The sequence below is a fragment of the Bos mutus genome, chromosome 7 (assembly GCF_027580195.1).
Source record: "Bos mutus isolate GX-2022 chromosome 7, NWIPB_WYAK_1.1, whole genome shotgun sequence".
NCBI lineage: Eukaryota > Metazoa > Chordata > Mammalia > Artiodactyla > Bovidae > Bos > Bos mutus.
The window spans coordinates 5,160-28,108 of NC_091623.1; the positions used below are offsets into that span (position 1 = coordinate 5,160).

The following is a 22,949-nucleotide window of genomic DNA, read 5'->3' on the forward strand; positions in this document are numbered from 1 at the left end:
GAAGTAGTGGTAGTCGTTCTTGGGGTAGTAGTAATGGTTGTCTTTCTTGTAGTTGTGGTTGTGGGTGGAGTAGTGCTGGTGGTGGTAGTGGTTCTTGGAGTAGTAGTAATGGCTGTCTTTTGCGTAGTGGTGGTTGTTCTTGGAGTAGTGTTGGTGGTGGTAGTGGTTCTTGGAGTAGTAGTAATGGTTGTCTTTCTCATAGTGGTGGTTGTTCTTGGAGTAGTGGAGGTGGTGGTGGTTGTTGGAGTCGTGGTGCTTGTTGGAGTCATGGTGGTTATTGTTTTGGGAGTAGCCATGGTGGTTGTTGGAATAGTGGTAGTCGTTCCTGGAGTAGTAGTAACAGTTGCCTTTCTTCTAGTGGTGGCTGTTCTTGGAGTAGTGTTGGTGGTGGTAGTGGTTCTTTTGCAGTGTTGGGTTAGGCTTCAAAATGGCTGTCTTTGGTGGTTAATGGTGATTGTTCTAAGATGGAGTAGTCTCATGGTGGTGGTGGTTGGAGTCGTGGTTGTTGTTGTTTTGGGAGTAGTAGTGGTGGTTGTTGGAATAGTGGTAGTCGTTCTTGGAGTAGTGGTAATGGTTGTCTTTCTTATAGTGGTGGTTATTCTTGGAGTAGGACTGGTGGTGGTAGTGGTTCTTGGAGTAGTGGTGGCAGTTGTCTTTCTTCTATTGCTTCTTCTTCGAGTAGTGGTGGCAGTTGTCTTTCTTCTATTGCTTCTTCTTAGAGTAGTGATGGGAGTTGTCTTTCTTCTATTGCTTCTTCTTAGAGTAGTGCTGGGAGTTGTCTTTCTTCTATTGGTTCTTTGAGTAGTGGTGGCAGCTGTCTTTCTTCTAGTGGTTGTTCTTGGAGTAGTGGTGGTAGTTGTCCTTCTTGTAGTGGTGGTTGTTCTTGGAGTAGTGGTGGTGGTTGTTGGAGTAGTGGTGGTAGTTGTTGTTGTAGTAGCAGTGGTGGTGGTCGTTGTCATTGTAGGTGGAGCTAGAAATCAACATGAAAGCAGGGATTCATCAAGCAGCAGGAAACAAGAGACTCGTGCTGGGCCTGTGCACCAACACAACCACGGAGACTGTCCCCAGGCAGAACTCAGCACTTATCTCCCATGAACTCCAAGTTCTTGTCATGGGTCAACTAGAATCTGTGACTGAGGAGGGAGTGAAGACATGGTCACAACAAGGCAACAGCGGCATTTAAAGGATGATATTGTGGGAGGTGTTGCTATTCAAAAATGACACATGGGATTTGTGTTGAAGCAGTTTGTAAAGACTAGTCATACATATCAGATTTACATATCTTCATAAGCATCTGTGAAGGAGGGGAAAGTGTCTAGAGCCTGAAGCTGTCTTTGTCCTCTCAGCAGTACATGACTAGAACCCAAATAGTAGTTCCAAAGAACCAGAATATTGACCAAATAAATAGCATTCACTTCTGTCAGTTCTAAGGGCACCCTCCCAACATATCTGCATCCTAAATGTGGATTAATTCACATCATTAACATACGCTGGATAACACAGATGCCATATGCCACCTGGGAAGCCCTGAAAACAGTCATAGATAGTATATACATGAATGGATGAGGCTGTGTTCTAATAAACCTTTATTCATTAAAAAAAAAAAAACTGTTGGTGAGCTTATTTTATAATCTGATCTGGTCCTATGGCTACAGTTTGCCAACCTGGGTCTAACAGTGTAGTTAAAGATTTTGAAGAACAGTGCAGTCTCAATCCCCTCCCTTCAGTTTGAAATGAAACCTAAGGAAAAAGAGGAAGCAAGAAAAACATCTGATCAAAGGAGTATAACAAGGGAGGAAATTTAATCAGCTTGTTTCACTAATGTGTCTTGCTCAGGAGTAAATATTTCCTAAGGAAGAAGCTAGGACACTAAGGCTAGGAAAAGCTGCTGAGAAAGAGCCCTAAGAGAGGTTGAAAGTAAGCTCATTCTCTGAAAAGTTTAAGAAAACTTAAGTAAAGTATTGGGTTGGAGGCAGAGAGTCACTTTGGCTCAGTTATGAACCCGTTTCCCACTGGACAGAGCAGTGACTTTGCAAATACTCATCTATTAAAGAATTTATAAGCACTATAAATGTCCCCTATTAATTTCTTTCTTCCTCCAGACCAATCATATAATTTCACAACTCCAAAAATAATCTCTTCTCCACACACAGCCTCCTGCCACATGTATATAGCACCAGCATCTTTTGGCTTTCTTAAATTGCCTCCTAGATGTTTTCCAGAGTCAGCTATTTTCTGCATCACAATTGACCTGATTTTACTTGCCTTCATCAAATAAGCTAAGTATCTTTGATGAAGTTAGGAAAAATTATGAAATTGAAATATCAAGTTCATTTAAACTAAAAAAGAGATTTATAAAGGCTCTGATTTGGGTTCTGTTTTCATTAGAAACTTTAGTTGGAGAATACTTACTATGAAAGAGCACCAGAAACCAGGAAATCCTTTAGAACCTGTTCCTTTCACCAAGTGGTAAGAAAAATTAAAATGTCTACATCAAGATAAAAACACATAAACTTCCCAGACTTTTGGATTTCACAAAATTCTTAAAAGCCAAAAGTGAACAGTTATTCAGATGAAAATGTTCTCATATTGCAATAGGGCAATTTTAATTTTTAAACAAGCAATTTAGTGATATGATGTGAGTGAAAGTGAAAGTCACTCAGTTGTGTGCAACTCTTTGTGACTCCATGGACTATAGAGTTCATGGGATTCTCCTGGCCATAATACTGGACTGGGTAGCCATTCCCTTCTCTAGGGGATCTTCCCAACTCAGGGATCAAAGCCAGGTCTCCCACATTGCAGGCTGATTCTTTACCAGCTGAGCCATGATATGGTGTGAATTGTGCTTCAAAAAATCCAAGGGTAGAGGGAGGGGATGAAACTACATAGACTCTTTCAACGTATATGCAACAAAACTGAGTTGACAATTGTCAAAACCAAATAATACCTCTATTTGACAGGACCTTATATTACCTGTTTTATATGTGTGAAACTCTCTATGAGTCTTAAAATGTTAAGAAAGAACATTTGAAAATTCTCCAAATAAATGACCTCAGAGAAAAGGTCAGATATTCAAGAAGAAGAAATTCAGCTCCATAAAAATACTCACTATATTTCAGTGTGGAACAGTGAATGCTTTTTCATGAACCAACTAGTGTTCCTGAAGCACTGCTTCAGGAGACAGTTTGCTGACTGGGAAGATCCTCTAGCCTACTGTCTTGAATCAAGGTTAGTCTTAACACTTCACTCTACACAAAAACATGGAGAAGGCAATGGCATCCCACTCCAGTACTCTTGCCTGGAAAATCCCATGGACAGAGGAACCTGGTGGGCTACAGTGCATGGGGTCGCACAGTTGGACACGACTGAAGCGACTTAGAGCAGCAGCAACAGCAGCAGCTACACAAATACAAGATATTCTGTTGAAGAGTTATTTGAAAACAAGATCATAGGAAACTTTTCTTTCCCTACTAAAGGAAAAGAAAGTTAATATCAAACAGAAAACTCTTATCTCTGGGAACCCACAGGAAGTGATCAAAGAAGTAGGAAGATAAGCTCACCTGGATTGATCCTCAACTCTAGGGTGGTTTTTATGTCATTGAACCACCCTCTCACCTCAATTCGGCAACAATACAAGCCACTGTCAGATGTGGCAGCATTGTTTATGGTCAAAGACACATCCCTTCCAGGAATATTGCCATTTAGCTGGTAACGTCCATCCCTCCGATAGGTGACTCTGTATCCATCAGTCCAGATGATGTTAGTTCCGCAATCAAACCAAGGACATGCCCCTCGGCCCCAACACATGCTTGTGACTTCTCTGTTATAGTAGCAGGGTAGAGTGACACTCTGACCCGCCACTCCAGTCACTTGATGGTAAGAGGTTACACCATCTGTAAATAAAGAGAAACCAGAGCATAAGGTCTCAAAATTTTAGCTTTAATTTTATTTTCATTTTGTTCTTTATATAGTTTATGCTGTTTGAAACTATCTAACTACATCTTGAGTTTGTAAATTTAACATATGCATTTTTCTGGTAAACATATTCTTTAGCAGTATTATTATTAACCAGATATATTTGAGGATGAAACATCAGATAAATGTCTTTCTGTATTCAGGATTACTTCCTAATAGGACAGATTTATGAGAGAAAGTATCAGGATGTTAGGTAGGTAGAATAGGGAAAAGGAGTCCAAAATGGCGGTGGCTAAAAGACAAGGAAGGTCAAAGGAAGGTCCGAGGACCAGAGTGAAGACTTCAGGCAAAACAAACAGCACTCCTGGCTAAGCCCAATTTGCATAGGGCAGGCCCAGGTAGAGGAAAAAACATATAAAAAGAAGAGCCAAAGCGCTTTCTCACGGACTCTCTCTCCCATGTGCGTGCACTCTTTTCTTTCTCTCTCACTGTCCTGCTATCTTCTAAATAAAATAGAGCTGTAACACTGATTTGCCTAGGAGCTGTAGCACGGTTTGTCCAAGACCCAAGAGCTGTGATGCAATGAGGGCTTTAATGTCCATTGCTCCAAATCTTTGCTGTGATGAGACAAAGAACCGAGGAACATACACTCGCGTGACATCTATGGTGCCATGACTCGGTTTTAACCTAGCTGAAACAACCTCTGCGTGGAAGAGGCCAAGCACAACAGGAGCCCAACTCAGCAAAGCTCCTGAGCTAGAAGCGGAAGGCGAAGAGACCCAGCACAGGAGAAGGCCCATCGTGCTGGAAACCAGGACAGTGAAAAACGAACTCAGCAGAAAGCTCACGAGGTCCAGTCTCAGATTCCAGAAGACCTCCGGTTAAGGTAAGAGGTCCTCACTCCTATGGCTGGAGGGACTTTTACAATCTCTCATTTCTTGTTTCCTCAAACCTCCCGCGAATAGGCGGGCAGCAGGAGACACAATTGAGGGACTCTGAAGAAGCTACTCCTCAGCATGTCCCAAAGGCGCTATCTGCTGAGCCCCAGTAGCTGTTACACAAGCCGGTGGGGGTTCTTCTGTCCTTCCTCTTCTCTGTGCCAAGGATCAGACCGATGAAAGTGTGAGCACCGGTCAGATATTTAGCAAATCTTCCAGTGGGCTATGAAGGGGATTCCTTGGCACGTTTTTCCCACTGCTTTTTCCTCCTGTCCTTCAGCTCTCTACCGGGACTCAAGCCCAGCCAAAACTAATGAAACTCAGGCTCTGATGTCTCATTGTAAAAATTCATTGAGAAAAAAAGGAATAAGAGATGGATTTGTTAGGATCCAGAGAGAAGCCACTCTTCAGGGTGTGAACCATTGCGGAGGGCAAGGGCTGGGGCCATGGAATTAGGCCTGGCTAGGTTTTGTGAAGGGATGGAATTCATATGCTAATAAGTGAGAGAATCATCCCAGCCATTGGGGAACAACTCTGTCCTCCCTTGTGACTTGGAGCTGTCCTGCCACCTCTGGGTGTGTCTGTTGGCTTATAGATTGAGGAGTAAGGTTTACTTGAATTTGATTTGTCATCTTGGACCCAACTGATTTTAATTGGTTTACATTATACACTTGTGCTATGTCATTCTTTCAAAGGTTGTGCTCTGCCCCCTTCCCTCCTGTTTCATGCTCTTTTCCTGAGCCCCATCCAGACCCACAAGGTTGCCTCTACAATCTTCTGGAGAGACAACCAGAAAATAGCTGGCCTTAGGAGGGAAATACTCTGTAATATTCAACCCCCTAATCCTACCCAATACTGGTCACACTGGAGATCTTGGGGACGCCCAAACTCCAGTCTGGGGTATCCCAGGAGGTCATCACACCTTGACCTGCCTAGGGATTGGTCTTCGAAAGGTTGTCATGCCTCAACCTGTTTGGGGATCCTCTAGTCCCAGGGGTCCCAGGAGGTCGTCACCCCTCGACCTGCCTACGGACCCAATTCTCGGGAGGCCGTCATGCCTCGACATGCCTGGGGATCCGATCTCTAGGAGGCTGTCACGTTTCAGCCTGCCTGGGGATCTGCACCCTGACCCGGGGACGCCTGGCTCTCAGGTTGCAACAGTTCTGGGTAGGAAAAGCTTCAGAAAGACTCACCCCTAAGGAAGTCCACCCATGGAAACATAAAGAAGCCTATTACTTGTGGGACTGTGCCCAGTCTCAGCAATAACTCAGGAGCCCAGTGAGAACCCCATTATCTTTCTGGAAAGGCTAAAAGAGGCATTCCAAAAGTTTACCAACCTGAACTTAGACTCTTACGAGGGACGGGTGATTTTAAAGGACAAATTCCTGTCCTAATGTTCATCAGATATCAGAATTAAGTTACAGCAGCTACAACAGCAGGACCCTGCTGCCTCTTTAGATGAGATGGTCCAGACGGCCACCAATACCTTTTATAACAGAGAACAGGAGAAGGAGGCCAAGGCCCAGGAGAAGGAGGGAAAGAAAGAGACAAGCCATGCCCAGATGCTGGCCGCCCTCCAGAGAAGCCCTATGGCAGACCCCGAGTCCTTGAGGGACAAGGCACGAGACAGATGCCTGATCTGTAGACAGGCGGGGCATTGGGCCAAAGAGTGTCCAAACCGTGACAAGTCTCCTAGAATGGCTTGCCACAAATGCCATCAACTGGGACATTGGGCAGCACGCTGACCTGGGGACCCAAGAGCCTCAAACCAAGCAACAAGCCTACCCTCACGATGGTTCAAGAGGACTGAAGCAGCCCGCTCCAGCCAGCCAGCCAGCCTGTCACAGATAACCATCATGGGGCTGGAGCCAAGGGTGCAACTGGATGTGGCAGGTAGGTCCGAGAATTTCTTGGTTGACACAGGGGCTACCTACTCTATCTTGATCTCCTACTCCAGAGCCTTCTCTTCCCAAACCTGTACCATTTTGGGTGCTACAGGAAAAGCAACTACTAAAAGATTCACCCGAGCACTTCTTTGTTGCTGGGATGGACAAATATTTTCCCACCAGTTTCTGGTGGTCCCTGAGTGTTCTACTCCCTTATTGGGAAGAGATATACTCACTAAACTGGGGACCACCCTTGTGATGGGAAGTTTTTCAGCCCCTAGAGCTCTACAGCTCCTGGTTACTGCTGAAGAACCCATTACACCTTCAATAGAGAGGGACCAAAAACTACGGGAAGACAAAATTAACCCCCAGGTGTGGGATCAGGGGATTCCTGGACGAGCCCACCAAGCTGAACCGGTCATCATTGTCCTCCGAGATCCCACTCGGTTTCCTAATTGGAAACAATATCCTCTCAAAAAAGGGGCTCGGGAGGGACTACAGCTTTAATAAATAAATTCCTTGCTTGTGGGCTATTGGTCCCCACCATTCACCATGTAACACCCCAATCCTCTCAGTAAAGAAAAAGACAGAACCTGGTGACTGGTTCAAGATCTCCAGATCATAAATGAAGCTGTAGTCCCCCTCCATCCCACAGTACCCAATCCCTATGTAATCTTGGGAGAAATCCCACCCAGTGCCAAGTGGTTTACAGTCTTGGATCTCAAAGATGCATTTTTTTTGCATACCACTGGCTAAAGAATCCCAATATCTTTTTGCCTTTGAGTGGGAGGCCCCAGGAGAAAAACACCAACAGATGACTTGGAACCTCAGGGGTTCAGAGATAGCCCCCACCTGTTTGGACAGGCCCTTAGCCAGGATCTCCTAGATCTGGACCTGGGACCTAATTGGAAAATATTACAATATGTAGATGATCTACTAATTTGTTCTCCAGATGAGAAAAGTGCCCAACAACATGCAATTCAGGTTCTAAACTTCTTGGCAGAAAGGGGATATAAAGTTTCCCGTGCTAAGGCACAGATGGTCGAGACAAAGGTCACTTACCTGGAAGTTCAGATTACACACGGGTCCAGGAGGCTGTCCTCTGATCGGGTACAAGGAATGCTCCAGTTGCCCTCCCCCATAACTCGAAAACAATTGCGAGCTTTCCTGGGGCTAACTGGTTATTGTAGAATCTGGATACCCAATTAGGGTCTAATTGCCCAGCCCTTATATGAAAGCTTAAAGGGACGAGATGATTCAATCCCACTGATGTGGGGAACTCCTCAAAAGAAGGCAGAGGCTACACTAAAACAGGCCTTAGCTCAGGCACCTGCCTTGAGGTTGCCAGACCCAGAAAAAGCATCCAACTTTATGTCCATGAAAGAGAGGGAATATCCTTGGGGGTGTTAACTCAAAGGTTGGAATCTGAGCCCCAACCTGCAGCTTACTTATCCAAGAGGCTTGATCCAACTACCTGAGGTTGGCCCCCCTGCCTTCGAAATCTTGCAGCTATTGCAATCATGATAGAAGATGCTTTAAAACTCTCCTTTGTGGGCAAACTATTTTTATCAGCCACCAAGTAAAACAACTCCTAAATGGGAGAGGCCATTTATGGATGTCTGATCAAAGAATCCTCAGATATCAAGTAATGCTGATGGAAAATCCAGGCCTCACTATATCCCCTTGTGAGGTTCTTAACCCAGCCACCCTCCTCCCTACCCCCGAGGGCTCTCTCCCCTTTCACTCTTGTCTAGAAACCTTGGACCACTGGACAAAACCCCGAGAGGGATTGTCAGAAGATCCTCTGACCAATCCTGAGGAAGTCTGGTACACTGATGGAAGCAGCTTTGTCTTGGATGGAAAAAGAAGAGCCGGGTATGCAGTGGTCTCCAATTTTGAGACCATAGAGGCTAAGCCTCTGCCACCAGGTACTTCAGCCCAATTAGCTGAGCTCATAGTCCCGACTCAAGCTTTAGAGCTGGGAAAAGGAAAAAGAATAGCCATTTACACTGACTCCAAGTTTGCCTTTCTGGTGCTACATGCACATGCGGCTGTTTGGAAAGAAAGGGGCCACTTGACCACCCGAGGGTCCCCAATCAAATATGGTGATCAGATTCTTCGACTTTTGGAGGCAGTCCACCTGCCCACTGAGGTTTCAGTCTCCCACTGTAAAGGACACCAAAAAGGGAGCACAGAAGTGGCACGAGGGAACCCAGCAGCTGATCAGGCAGCTAGGAGAGCAGCATTACAGAACCATGACCTAATAGGGATTGCCACCTTAGTTCCACAGACTAATTTGCCAGAAACTCCTTCATGTACTGAAGGTGAGACTCTTAAAGCTAAGAGCAAGGGCTTCCAAGAAGATCATATGGGGTGGTTCCAAAAGGAGGGACTCCTTTTTCTGCCTGGAACCTCCAATGGAAGTTGGTTAACTCCTTACATGCAACTACTCATTTAGGAGAAAAGGCCCTCCACAGAGTACTAGAAAGGTCCTTCAGAGGAACAGGCTTCCAAACAACGATAAGACAGGTGGTCTCCTCTTGTCCCACTTGCCAATTAAACAACCCCCAAGGAGCTCGAAGACCCCAGCTGGCCCAGCCATCCAATGACATGGGGACTACCCAGGAGAGGACTGGCAGATGGACTTCACTCAGAAGCCAGTTTCTCAAGGGTATGAATACCTATTAGTTATGATAGATACATTCACAGGATGGATTGAAGGCTTTCCCACCCGAACTGAGAAGGCTGAGGAGGTGGTAAAAAAACTGATCCATGAAATCATTCCAAGATTTGGTCTGTCCAGGTCATTACAAAGTGACAATGGGACATCATTTACTTCTAAGGTTACCCAAGGGGTCTTGAAAGCATTGGGCATTACTTATTGTGCCTGGAGGCCTCAATCTTCAGGAAAAGTAGAAAGAGCCAATCAATTCTTAAAATCAGTGATAAAAAAGATAACCCAGGAGACCTCCCTGGGATGGAAGGAGGCTTTACCAATAGCTCTCCTCCGCACCTGCATTGCCCCTAAGGAACAGGTTGGTCTTAGTCCTTATGAGATGCTATATGGGAGACCTTTTGTTTATGTCAATGACCTCTTCCTAGATCCAGAGGTTCAGACCCTCCAGTCTTATACCATGGCCAGTGGGCAAGTCCAACAGGATATACGCTTGTGGGTATGAACCAGGACCCAAAAGATTCTAAAGAGTCACCACTCTATGCTCCAGGGACTTAAGTCCTAATTAAAGTCTGGAAAGATGGGTCCCCAAAGGCTCAACTCCAGCCCACATGAAAGGCCCCTACCCTGTAATACTCTCTACCCCACAGCAGTAAGGTACCAGGACATGACTCCTGAATTCACTACTCACGAGTCAAGCCATGGAAGAAAACAGAAGAGGACACTCAATACACCTGTGAGCCCCTGGGAGATCTCAGATACCTATTCAGAACTATAAATGAGTGTCATTCTAATGAAAACCCCCAAAATCTGGTTTCTGGGGATAAAATTTCTCAGGATAACTCTAAAGAGCCAACACAGCTTGACAGAGACTGTACTCCAAAACAGACAGGAGATATATCTTCTGATCCCTGAACAAGGAGGGACTTGAGCCATCCTGGACATGTGAATTTAAAATTGACTAATGTCCCTACTAGTCCTTGTTATGCTATATTCATGATGCTTATGATTATTCCATGTACTGTCAATTGGCTAACCTGTTTTGTCTCTGCTGAAGTCAACAAGCTACAACATGCAGTGCCAGTTCAACAAAGATATAAAACTACAGCCAACCATGGAAAATATCACACACCCTTGGACACCGCTATAAGGACTCTGAGGCTTGAGACTAGCAAGAGGGGGAGGTGCAATACCTCTCGCTGTCCCAGTTCAGCAGGAAGTAGCCAGAAAGACCTCGACGCCCCTATTCCCAAAGAATTGGGCCTCCCATGTCTTGAGGGGGGAATGTTAGGTAGGTAGAATAGGGAAAAGGAGTCCAAAATGGCAGTGGTTAAAAGACAAGGAAGGTCAAAGGAAGGTCTGAGGACCAGAGTGAAGACTTCAGGCAGAACAAACAGCACTCCTGGCTAAGCCCAATTTGCATAGGGCAGGCCCAGGTGGAGGAAAAAAAACATATAAAAGGAGGAGCCAAAGCACTTTCTCAGGACTCTCTCCGCATGCATGAGCTCTTTTCTTTCTCTCTCTCTCTCACTCTCTCTCTCTCTTGCTATCTTCTAAATAAAATAGAGGTGTAACACTGATTTGCCTAAGAGCTGTAGCACGGTTTGTCCAAGACCTGGCTCTCTACGGGACTCAAAGCTGTGAACTAATGGGGAAACTCAAGGCTCCTGATGTCTCATTGTAAAATTCATTGAAAAAGGAATAGAAGATGGATTTGTTAGGATCCAGAGAGAAGCCACTCTTCAGGGTGAACCATTGCAGGAGGAGCAAGGGCTGGGCCATGGAATTAGGCCTGGCTAGGTTTTGTGAAGGATTGGAAATTCTTATACTGTAAGTGAAGAATCATCAGCCATTGGGAACAACTCTGTCCTCCCTTGTGACTTGGAGCTGTCCTGCCACCTCTGGGTGTGTCTGTTGGCTTATAGATTGAGGGTAAGGTTTACTTGAATTTGATTTGTCATCTTAGACCAACTAGTTTTAATTGGTTTACATTATACACTTGTGCTATGTCATTCTTTCAAAGGTTGTGCTCTGCCCCCTTCCCTCCTGTTTCATATCTTTTCTAGACCCATCAATGCCACAAAGTTGCCTCTCTGACAATCTTCTGGAGAGACAACCCAGAAAATAGCTAGCCTTAGGAGGAAATACTCATAATATTCAACCCTAATCCTACAATACTAGTCACACTGGAGATCTTAGGGGCCTTCAAACTCCAGTCTGGGGTATCAGGAGGTCATCACCTTGGCCTGCCTAGGGATTGGTCTTCCAGGTTGTCATGCCTCCAGCCTGTTTGGGGATCCTCTAGTCCCAGGGTCCCAGGAGGTCGTCACCCCTCGACCTGCCTACGGACCCAATTCTCGGGAAGCCGTCATGCCTCGACGCCTGGGGGATCCGATCTCTAGGAGGCTGTCACGTTTCAACCTGCCTAAGGGATCTGCACCCTGACCGGGGCGCTGGCTCTCAGGTTGCAACAGTTCTGGAGTAGGAAAGCTTCAGAAGAAGACTCACTAAAGTCACCCATGAAGCATAAAGAAGCCTATTGCTTGTGGGACTGTGCCCGGTATAAAGCAATAACTCAAGGCCCAGTGAGAACCCCATTATCTTTCTGGAAAGGCTAAAGGGGCATTCCAAAGGTTTACCAGCCTGAACCATGGAGCTCTTCAGACAGGTGATTTTAGGGACAAATTCTGTCTAATGTTCATCAGATATCAGAATTAAGTTACAGCAGCTACAACAAGCAGGACCTGCTGCCTCTTTAGATGAGATGGTCCAGACGGCCACCAATACCTTTTATAACAGAGAACAGGAGAAGGCCAAGGCCCAGAAGGAGAAAGAAGAGACAAGCCATACCCAGATGCTGCCGCCCTCAGAAGAAGCCCTATGGCAGACCCAGTCAGCGCTTGAGGACAAGGCACGGACAGATGCCTGATCTGTGAACAGGCAGGGCATTGGGCCAAGAGTGTCAAACCGTGACAAGTCTCTAGAATAAGCTTGCCACAAAATGCCATCAACTGGGACATTGGGCAGCACGCTGACCTGGGGACCCAGGCCTCAGTAAACAACAGCCTACCTCGATGGTTCAAGAGGACTGAAGCAGCCCGCTCCCAGCCAGCCAGCCAGCCTGTCACAGATAACCATCATGGGGCTGGAGCCAAGTGCAACTGGATGTGGCAGGTAGGTCAGTTCTTGGTTGACACAGGACTGCCTACTATCTTGATCTCCTACTCCAGAGACCTTCTCTTCAAGCCTGTACCATTTGGGTGCTACAGGAAAAGCAACTACTAAAAGATTCACCCGAGCACTTCTTTGTTCTTAGGATGGACGAAATATTTTCCACCAGTTTCTGGTGGTCCTGAAATATTCTACTTCCCTTATTGGGAAGAGAGATATACTCACTAAACTGGGGACCACCCTTGTGATGGGAAGTTTTCAGCCCCTAAGGGCTCTACAGCTCCTGGTTGCTGCTGAAGAACCCATTACACCTTCAATAGAGAGGGACCAGAAACTGCAGGAAGACAAAATTAGCCCCCAGGTGTGGGATCAGGGGATTCCTGGACAGGCCCACCAAGCTGAACCAGTCATCATTGTCTCCAGTCCCACTCGGTTTCCTAATTGGAAACAATATCCTCTCAAAAGGGGCTCAGGAGGGACTACAGCTTTAATAAATAAATTCACTTGCTTGTAGATATTGGTCCACACCATTCACCATGTAACACCCCAATCCTCTCCCAGTAAAGAAAAGACAGAACCTGAGTGAAGCTGGTTCAAGATCTCCAGATCATAAATGAAGCTATAGTCCCTCCATCCCACAGTACCCAATCCTATGTAATCTTGGAGGAATCACCCAGTGTAAGTGGTTTACAGTCTTGGATCTCAAGAATGCATTTTGCATACCACTGGCTAAAAAAGTCCCATCTTTTTGCCTTTTGCTTGGTGGAGGCCCAGGAGAAAAACACCAACAGATGACTTGGAACCTCAGGGGTTCAGGAATAAGCTACCTGTTTGGACAGGCCCCTTAGCCAGGATCTCTCCTAGATCTGGACACAGGACCTAATTGGAAAATATTACAATATCTTGATGATCTACTAATTTGTTCTCCAGATAGAAAAAGTGCCCAACAACATGCAGATTCAGGTTCTAAACTTCTTGACAGAAAGGGGATATAAGTTTCCCGTGCTAAGAGGCACAGATGAGTGAGACAAGGTCACTTACCTGGAAGTTCAGATTACGGGTCCAGGAGGCTGTCCTCTGATCGGGTACAAGGAATGCTCAGTTGCCCTCCCCATAACTCGAAACAATTAGGAGCTTTCCATGGGGTAACTGGTTTATTGTGAATCTGGATACCCAATTAGGGTCTAATTGCCTTCCTTATGTAGAAGCAAGGGACAGAGATGATTCAATCCTGATGTAGAACTCCTCAAAAGAGGCAGAGGCCTACTAAAACAGGCCTTGGCTCAGGCACCTGCCTTGAGGTTGCCAGACCCAGAAAAAAACAATCAACTTTATGTCCATGAAGGGGAATATCCTTGGGGTGTTAACGCTCAAGGTTGGAATCTGAGCCCCCGGCCTGCAGCTTACTTATCAAGAGCCAGTCAACTACCTGGTTGGCCCCCTGCGCTAAAATCTGCAGCTATTGCAATCGCGATGAAAGATGCTTTAAAACTCTCACTTTGTGGGCAAACTATTTTTATCAGCCACCAAGTAAAACAACTCCTAAATGGGAGGCCATTTATATGGATGTCTGATCAAAAGAATCCTCAGATGTCAAGTAATGCTGATGGAAAATCCAGGCCTCTATATCCCCTTGTGGGTTCTGCTTAGCCTGCCCTCCTCCCTACCCCAGGGACTCTCTCCCACCTCACTCTTGATCTAGAAACCTTGGACCATAGGACAAAACCCAGAGGATTGTCTGAGAGAGATCCTCTGACCAGTCTGAGGAGTCTATTACACTGATGGAGCAGCTTTGTCTTGGATGGAAAAGAAGAGCCGGGTGTGCAGTGGTCTCAGTTTGAGACCATGGAGGCTAAGCCTCTGCCACCAGATGCTGGCCCAGTGGCTGAGCTCATAGTCCGACTCAAGCTTTAGAGCTGGAAGGAAAGAATAGCCATTACTGACTCCAGTTTGCCTTTCTGGTGCTACATGCACATCAGCTGTTTGGAAAGGGCCACTTGACACCCAGTCCCCAATCAAATATGGTGATCAGATTCTTCGACTTTTAGGTAGTCCACCTGCCCACTGAGTTCAGTCTCACTGTAAAGACGCAAAGAGCACAAAGTGGCACGAGGAACCCAGCAGCTGATCAGGCAGCTAGGAAACATACAGAACCATGACCCTATGGGATTGCCACCTTAGTTCACAGACTAATTTGCCAAGGCTCCCTTCATGTACTGAAAGGTGAGACTCAGCTAAACAAGGGCTTCCAAGAAGATCATGTAGAATTGGTCCAAAGGAGGACTCCTTTTCTGCCTAGAACCTCAGCTGGAAGTTGGTGCTCACTTGTACAGCTTCTGTTTAGGAGAAAAGGCCCTCCCTGAAGTACTAGAAGGTCCTTCAGAGGAACAGGCTTCCAAACAACGATAAGACAGGTGGTCTCCTCTCTTGTCCCTTGCCAATTAAACAACCCCCAGGAGCTCAGACCTAGCTGGCCCAGCCATCCAATGACATGGGGACTGCCCAGAGGACTGGCAGATGGACTTCACTAGAAGCCAGTTCTGGGGTATGAATACCTATTAGTTATGATGAGATACATTCTGGGATGGATTGAAACTCCACGAACTGAGAAGGCTGAGGAGGTGGTAAAGCTGATCAGCAAATCATTCCAAGATTGAGGTCTGTCCAGGTCATTACAAGTGACAATGAGATATTTCTTCTAAGGTTACCCAAGAGATGCTTGAAGCATTGGGCATTACTTGTGTGCCTGGCGGGAGGACTTTTAAATCTCTATTTTTTTCTCAAACCCCCCCGAATGGGCGGGCAGCAGGAAAACCAAATTGGGGGCTCGGGTTTCCCCCCACTTTCCCCAAAGGCGCTATTTTGGGCCCAGTAGCTTTTAACGGGGTGGGGTTCTTCCCTTTCCTTCCCTCTTCTCTGAAAAGGATCAGCCCGAAATTTGGCAGGCAGATTTTAAAATCTTCGTGGCTATAAGGGGGATTCCCGCTTTTCCCTGCTTTTTCCCCCTGTCCTTCGCTCCCCGGGGACTAACCCCGCCAAAACTAATGAAACTCAGGCTCTGTTTCCCATTGAAAATTCTTTGGGAAAAAAAGGAATAAGAATGGTTTGTTGGGATCCAAAAAACCATCTTGGGTTGAACCTTGGGAGGGAAAACGGGGCCGGGAATTGGGCCCTGGCTGGTTTTGTAAGGGTGGATTAGCTTAAAAAGGAGAGTCACCCCAGCCATTGGGGAAAAACTCTTGCCCCCCTTTGCTTGGGCTTCCTCCACCCTGGGTGTCCCTTTCAAGATTAAAGGGAAAGTTTCGTTTATTTGTCATTTTGGCCCCAACTTTTTTAATTTTTTAATTTATAATTTCATTTTTTTAAATTTGTGCTCTCCCCCCTTCCCCTCCTTTTCATCTCTTTTCCTGACCCCCCCAGAAATTCCTCTAAACTTCTGAGAAAAACTCTTGATCTCCTACTCCAGAGCCTTCTCTTCCCAAACCTGTACCATTTTGGGTGCTACAGGAAAAGCAACTACTAAAAGATTCACCCGAGCACTTCTTTGTTGCTGGGATGGACAAATATTTTCCCACCAGTTTCTGGTGGTCCCTGAGTGTTCTACTCCCTTATTGGGAAGAGATATACTCACTAAACTGGGGACCACCCTTGTGATGGGAAGTTTTCAGCCCCTAGAGCTCTACAGCTCCTGGTTACTGCTGAAGAACCCATTACACCTTCAATAGAGAGGGACCAAAAACTACGGAAGACAAAATTAACCCCCCAGGTGTGGGATCAGGGGATTCCTGGACAGGCCCACCAAGCTGAACGGTCATCATTGTCCTCCGAGATCCCCTCGGTTTCCTAATTGGAAACAATATCCTCTCAAAAAAGGGGGCTGGGAGGGACTACAGCTTTAATAAATAAATTCCTTGCTTGTGGGCTATTGGTCCCCACCATTCACCATGTAACACCCCAATCCTCTCAGTAAAGAAAAAGACAGAACCTGGTGACTGGTTCAAGATCTCCAGATCATAAATGAAGCTGTAGTCCCCTCCATCCCACAGTACCCAATCCCTATGTAATCTTGGGAGAAATCCCACCCAGTGCCAAGTGGTTTACAGTCTTGGATCTCAAAGATGCATTTTTTTTGCATACCACTGGCTAAAGAATCCCAATATCTTTTTGCCTTTGAGTGGGAGGCCCCAGGAGAAAAACACCAACAGATGACTTGGAACCTCAGGGGTTCAGAGATAGCCCCCACCTGTTTGGACAGGCCCTTAGCCAGGATCTCCTAGATCTGGACCTGGGACCTAATTGGAAAATATTACAATATGTAGATGATCTACTAATTTGTTCTCCAGATGAGAAAAGTGCCCAACAACATGCAATTCAGGTTCTAAACTTCTTGGCAGAAAGGGGATATAAAGTTTCCCGTGCTAAGGCACAGATGGTCGAGACAAAGGTCACTTACCTGGAAGTTCAGATTACACACGGGTCCAGGAGGCTGTCCTCTGATCGGGTACAAGGAATGCTCCAGTTGCCCTCCCCCATAACTCGAAAACAATTGCGAGCTTTCCTGGGGCTAACTGGTTATTGTAGAATCTGGATACCCAATTAGGGTCTAATTGCCCAGCCCTTATATGAAAGCTTAAAGGGACGAGATGATTCAATCCCACTGATGTGGGGAACTCCTCAAAAAAAGAAGGCAGAGGCTACACTAAAACAGGCCTTAGCTCAGGCACCTGCCTTGAGGTTGCCAGACCCAGAAAAAGCATCCAACTTTATGTCCATGAAAGAGAGGGAATATCCTTGGGGTGTTAACTCAAGGTTGGAATCTGAGCCCCAACCTGCAGCTTACTTATCCAAGAGGCTTGATCCAACTACCTGAGGTTGGCCCCCCTGCCTTCGAAATCTTGCAGCTATTGCAATCATGATAGAAGATGCTTTAAAACTCTCCTTTGTGGGCAAACTATTTTTATCAGCCACCAAGTAAAACAACTCCTAAATGGGAGAGGCCATTTATGGATGTCTGATCAAAGAATCCTCAGATATCAAGTAATGCTGATGGAAAATCCAGGCCTCACTATATCCCCTTGTGAGGTTCTTAACCCAGCCACCCTCCTCCCTACCCCCGAGGGCTCTCTCCCCTTTCACTCTTGTCTAGAAACCTTGGACCACTGGACAAAACCCCGAGAGGGATTGTCAGAAGATCCTCTGACCAATCCTGAGGAAGTCTGGTACACTGATGGAAGCAGCTTTGTCTTGGATGGAAAAAGAAGAGCCGGGTATGCAGTGGTCTCCAATTTTGAGACCATAGAGGCTAAGCCTCTGCCACCAGGTACTTCAGCCCAATTAGCTGAGCTCATAGTCCCGACTCAAGCTTTAGAGCTGGGAAAAGGAAAAAGAATAGCCATTTACACTGACTCCAAGTTTGCCTTTCTGGTGCTACATGCACATGCGGCTGTTTGGAAAGAAAGGGGCCACTTGACCACCCGAGGGTCCCCAATCAAATATGGTGATCAGATTCTTCGACTTTTGGAGGCAGTCCACCTGCCCACTGAGGTTTCAGTCTCCCACTGTAAAGGACACCAAAAAGGGAGCACAGAAGTGGCACGAGGGAACCCAGCAGCTGATCAGGCAGCTAGGAGAGCAGCATTACAGAACCATGACCTAATAGGGATTGCCACCTTAGTTCCACAGACTAATTTGCCAGAAACTCCTTCATGTACTGAAGGTGAGACTCTTAAAGCTAAGAGCAAGGGCTTCCAAGAAGATCATATGGGGTGGTTCCAAAAGGAGGGACTCCTTTTTCTGCCTGGAACCTCCAATGGAAGTTGGTTAACTCCTTACATGCAACTACTCATTTAGGAGAAAAGGCCCTCCACAGAGTACTAGAAAGGTCCTTCAGAGGAACAGGCTTCCAAACAACGATAAGACAGGTGGTCTCCTCTTGTCCCACTTGCCAATTAAACAACCCCAAGGAGCTCAAGACCCCAGCTGGCCCAGCCATCCAATGACATGGGGACTACCCAGGAGGACTGGCAGATGGACTTCACTCAGAAGCCAGTTTCTCAAGGGTATGAATACCTATTAGTTATGATAGATACATTCACAGGATGGATTGAAGGCTTTCCCACCCGAACTGAGAAGGCTGAGGAGGTGGTAAAAAAACTGATCCATGAAATCATTCCAAGATTTGGTCTGTCCAGGTCATTACAAAGTGACAATGGGACATCATTTACTTCTAAGGTTACCCAAGGGGTCTTGAAAGCATTGGGCATTACTTATTGTGCCTGGAGGCCTCAATCTTCAGGAAAAGTAGAAAGAGCCAATCAATTCTTAAAATCAGTGATAAAAAAGATAACCCAGGAGACCTCCCTGGGATGGAAGGAGGCTTTACCAATAGCTCTCCTCCGCACCTGCATTGCCCCTAAGGAACAGGTTGGTCTTAGTCCTTATGAGATGCTATATGGGAGACCTTTTGTTTATGTCAATGACCTCTTCCTAGATCCAGAGGTTCAGACCCTCCAGTCTTATACCATGGCCAGTGGGCAAGTCCAACAGGATATACGCTTGTGGGGTATGAACCAGGACCCAAAAGATTCTAAAGAGTCACCACTCTATGCTCCAGGGACTTAAGTCCTAATTAAAGTCTGGAAAGATGGGTCCCCAAAGGCTCAACTCCAGCCCACATGAAAGGGCCCCTACCCTGTAATACTCTCTACCCCCACAGCAGTAAGGTACCAGGACATGACTCCTGAATTCACTACTCACGAGTCAAGCCATGGAAGAAAACAGAAGAGGACACTCAATACACCTGTGAGCCCCTGGGAGATCTCAGATACCTATTCAGAACTATAAATGAGTGTCATTCTAATGAAAACCCCCAAAATCTGGTTTCTGGGGATAAAATTTCTCAGGATAACTCTAAAGAGCCAACACAGCTTGACAGAGACTGTACTCCAAAACAGACAGGAGATATATCTTCTGATCCCTGAACAAGGAGGGACTTGAGCCATCCTGGACATGTGAATTTAAAATTGACTAATGTCCCTACTAGTCCTTGTTATGCTATATTCATGATGCTTATGATTATTCCATGTACTGTCAATTGGCTAACCTGTTTTGTCTCTGCTGAAGTCAACAAGCTACAACATGCAGTGCCAGTTCAACAAAGATATAAAACTACAGCCAACCATGGAAAATATCACACACCCTTGGACACCGCTATAAGGACTCTGAGGCTTGAGACTAGCAAGAGGGGGAGGTGCAATACCTCTCGCTGTCCCAGTTCAGCAGGAAGTAGCCAGAAAGACCTCGACGCCCCTATTCCCAAAGAATTGGGCCTCCCATGTCTTGAGGGGGGAATGTTAGGTAGGTAGAATAGGGAAAAGGAGTCCAAAATGGCAGTGGTTAAAAGACAAGGAAGGTCAAAGGAAGGTCTGAGGACCAGAGTGAAGACTTCAGGCAGAACAAACAGCACTCCTGGCTAAGCCCAATTTGCATAGGGCAGGCCCAGGTGGAGGAAAAACATATAAAAGGAGGAGCCAAAGCACTTTCTCAAGGACTCTCTCCCGCATGCATGAGCTCTTTTCTTTCTCTCTCTCTCTCACTCTCTCTCTCTCTTGCTATCTTCTAAATAAAATAGAGGTGTAACACTGATTTGCCTAAGAGCTGTAGCACGGTTTGACGTGACAAGGATCAAGGGCAGAAATATGTTCAGTCTTTTGGTGAATATGATTCAAATTCCTCTCCAAAAGGTTTGAAACAAATGACACTCCAGTAATCCATCAATGTGTGTGCATTTTATCCTGTGTTTGACAAGTATCTGCTTACTAAATGTTAATACACACAGGTGGCTTTTCCTCTCCCCTAGATTCAGTCACTGTCTCAGTTGAAATCTGATTTTAAAACTGTTGCATTTAAAATTTTGATTTTCAATTTTATTGCAATTTTTAAAATGACGATACAAAAAAATTTCACCTCACAAATCTTCTCTAAGTTAAAGAAAAAACAGCTAATACCCTACTTTCAGCATCATTGGCTAGAAGGCAGAAGCCTAGTAAAGTCTTTAGAAATCAGTTTTTAGAAAAAAGGGTTTATAATACTCTCAGAAGGAACTGAGACTTATAATGGGCTTTGTTGTTTTTGTTTAGTTGCTTAGTTGTATTGGACTCTTTGCCACCCCATGGACTGTAGCCCGCCAGACTCCTCTGTTCATGGAATTTCCCAGGCAAGAATTCTGGAGTGGGTTGCCATTTCCTTCTCCAGGGGATCGTCCCGACTCTGGGATCAAACCCATGTCTCCTGCATTGGTAGGTGGATTCTTTACCACTGAGCCACCTGGGAAGCCCATCATGGAATTTAGGATCGATTAAAAAAATTCAAGCAGGGATCCCTTCTTGTGAGTTGATGACTGTCCTGCAATGGAGCACTGTCCAGTTGGCCAGGTGAAACCAAAAAATTGGACAATATTCAATCAAATGTTAAACTTTACCTCTTAAAAACAAACAGGCAGGAAAACTGTCTCCTGCAGCAGTGGTTTAAAAAACTGTATTGCCAAATGAAGTCTGAGTGGTCCTTAAAAAAATCTGAGATTCAACAACCAGTCATAGTTAGAACTGGGCTGTAAGTCTGGGAAATGCTCTGGGAATAAAACACTCATTGTTATATAAAATAAGTCTAGTTTTTATTACCAAAATTCTGATTATATTTAATTTTGCTTAATATTATTTTTGAATTATAAAGGTAATTTATGCTGATTATAGAAATTTGTTACAGAATATAATTTAAAAATGTACTTTTCCTCATATTCCTACCTCTAGAGATTTTTTTTAATTTAGGATTATGTCTATTCCTAAAAATTTCCCCTATCTCATAGAATGTTAAAATATGAGATAAATTAAATTATTTTGTTTATTAAAAATTAAATTTTTGTTTATTGATTAAAAAAAAATTTTGGCCACTTGGCACCACATGTGGGATCTTAGTTCCCCAACCAGGATAGAACTCATGCTTCCTGCATTGGAAACACAAAGTTTTAACCACTGGAAAACCAGGGAAGTTAAAATATTTTCTTCTTAAAAGAAACAGTTACACATGGTTAAAAAAATCAAAAAGTACAAAATGGTACAATAAAGGACTCATCTCCTTCCCACCCATCCCCATTGCTTCTTCCCACCCTCATCCACGGTTACTCTTTCTTACATACACTTGAGTAGTTCATGCATACACAACCATCTACCTACTATTTTTTTTTTTTTAATTTAAACACAAAAGGCAGCATAAGCTGTACTGTACTGCAGCATGCCTTATTCACCTACCCATAGATTTTTTAATTCTTAGAATTTAAGCTTGATCCCATTACTTCAACAAAGCCCCCTTCCACCATGCCCACACACCCCCTACATCCTTGGGGTTCCAAAGCACAATCCACCTATTCACTTACCTGGCAGGAGTAGGAGGCCCAGGATGGCTACCCAAGGATGCATGATGCTATTGGCCTGAAGGAAAGAGAAAGCAGACTGCTTGGTGTGGCCCTCAATCAGATGGTATCAGAACAAGTCTTAATTCTCAGATTGCAATTTCTCCTTTCACCCTTACAGGGTGAATCACATAAGCCTGCCTGCAGGAAACAGGGGCACACTTGCAAATGCTTCAGCTGTCTGTCTGCTCCAGGTGACTGAGAGCTCTGCTCCTTCCAACAGACAGGCAAAACTGTCCTCTGAAACAGTGCCTACTTACCCAGCTCCTTTCCTACACCTAGAGTCCAAACTAACTCTAGGTGCTGACAGAGGAGATGAGGGAGCAAAAACAAAGGAAATGAGAGGAAGGCTTAGCAGGGAAAGCCAGAGCAAAGGCCAGACTTCCCATGGCAAAGGTACACTTATCCTTAGCCTTGAAGATGAGTCACCTGGCTTTCTGGTGAGAAGAGGGTACTTCTTCCTTTGTGGTCAGAATGGCTAGTCCCCAGCCTTAGTCAAATTATCAAATGTCCACTGACTAAGAACTGAGAGTTGTGAGTTTCACTTATGGCTCAGGAGACTGCCTCTCAGATAGCTCTGAGGAACCACACCCAAGAGGGGTGGAGAGATAAGCTTATATGTGATTTTGGAGAAGTACAATCAAACATCTCAGTAGAAGGTCCCCACTAGGTACAAGAAACAAATACCTCAATTAATGCCTTTAGCATTTTTCTAAGTACAAGAAGATGAAACTTGGATTCATAAAATTTTCTCCTGTAAACATCTATCTGAAGGCTTGTTTTACCAGTTTTCCCAGAGCACAGAGTACTTCATTTGGATCACTGCACTGAATTCCTTTCAGGGTATATTGAGTATCAGTGACTACAATGGCTAGTGACTTAATTCTTACAGAACAAGA

The 22,949-nt window shown here is 45.2% G+C and overlaps 1 long non-coding RNA gene across 1 annotated transcript; it reads right to left on the minus strand.

Moving 5' to 3' along the window:
* Window positions 1–793: 793 nt before the first annotated feature.
* Window positions 794–22,587, minus strand: LOC138988601 (uncharacterized). The gene is made up of 4 exons (XR_011464872.1): window positions 22,480–22,587; window positions 22,015–22,069; window positions 3,561–3,893; window positions 794–970 (listed from the first exon to the last, which is right to left on the minus strand). It is a non-coding gene; the product is annotated as an uncharacterized lncRNA (long non-coding RNA).
* Between the last annotated feature and the right edge of the window lie 362 nt (window positions 22,588–22,949).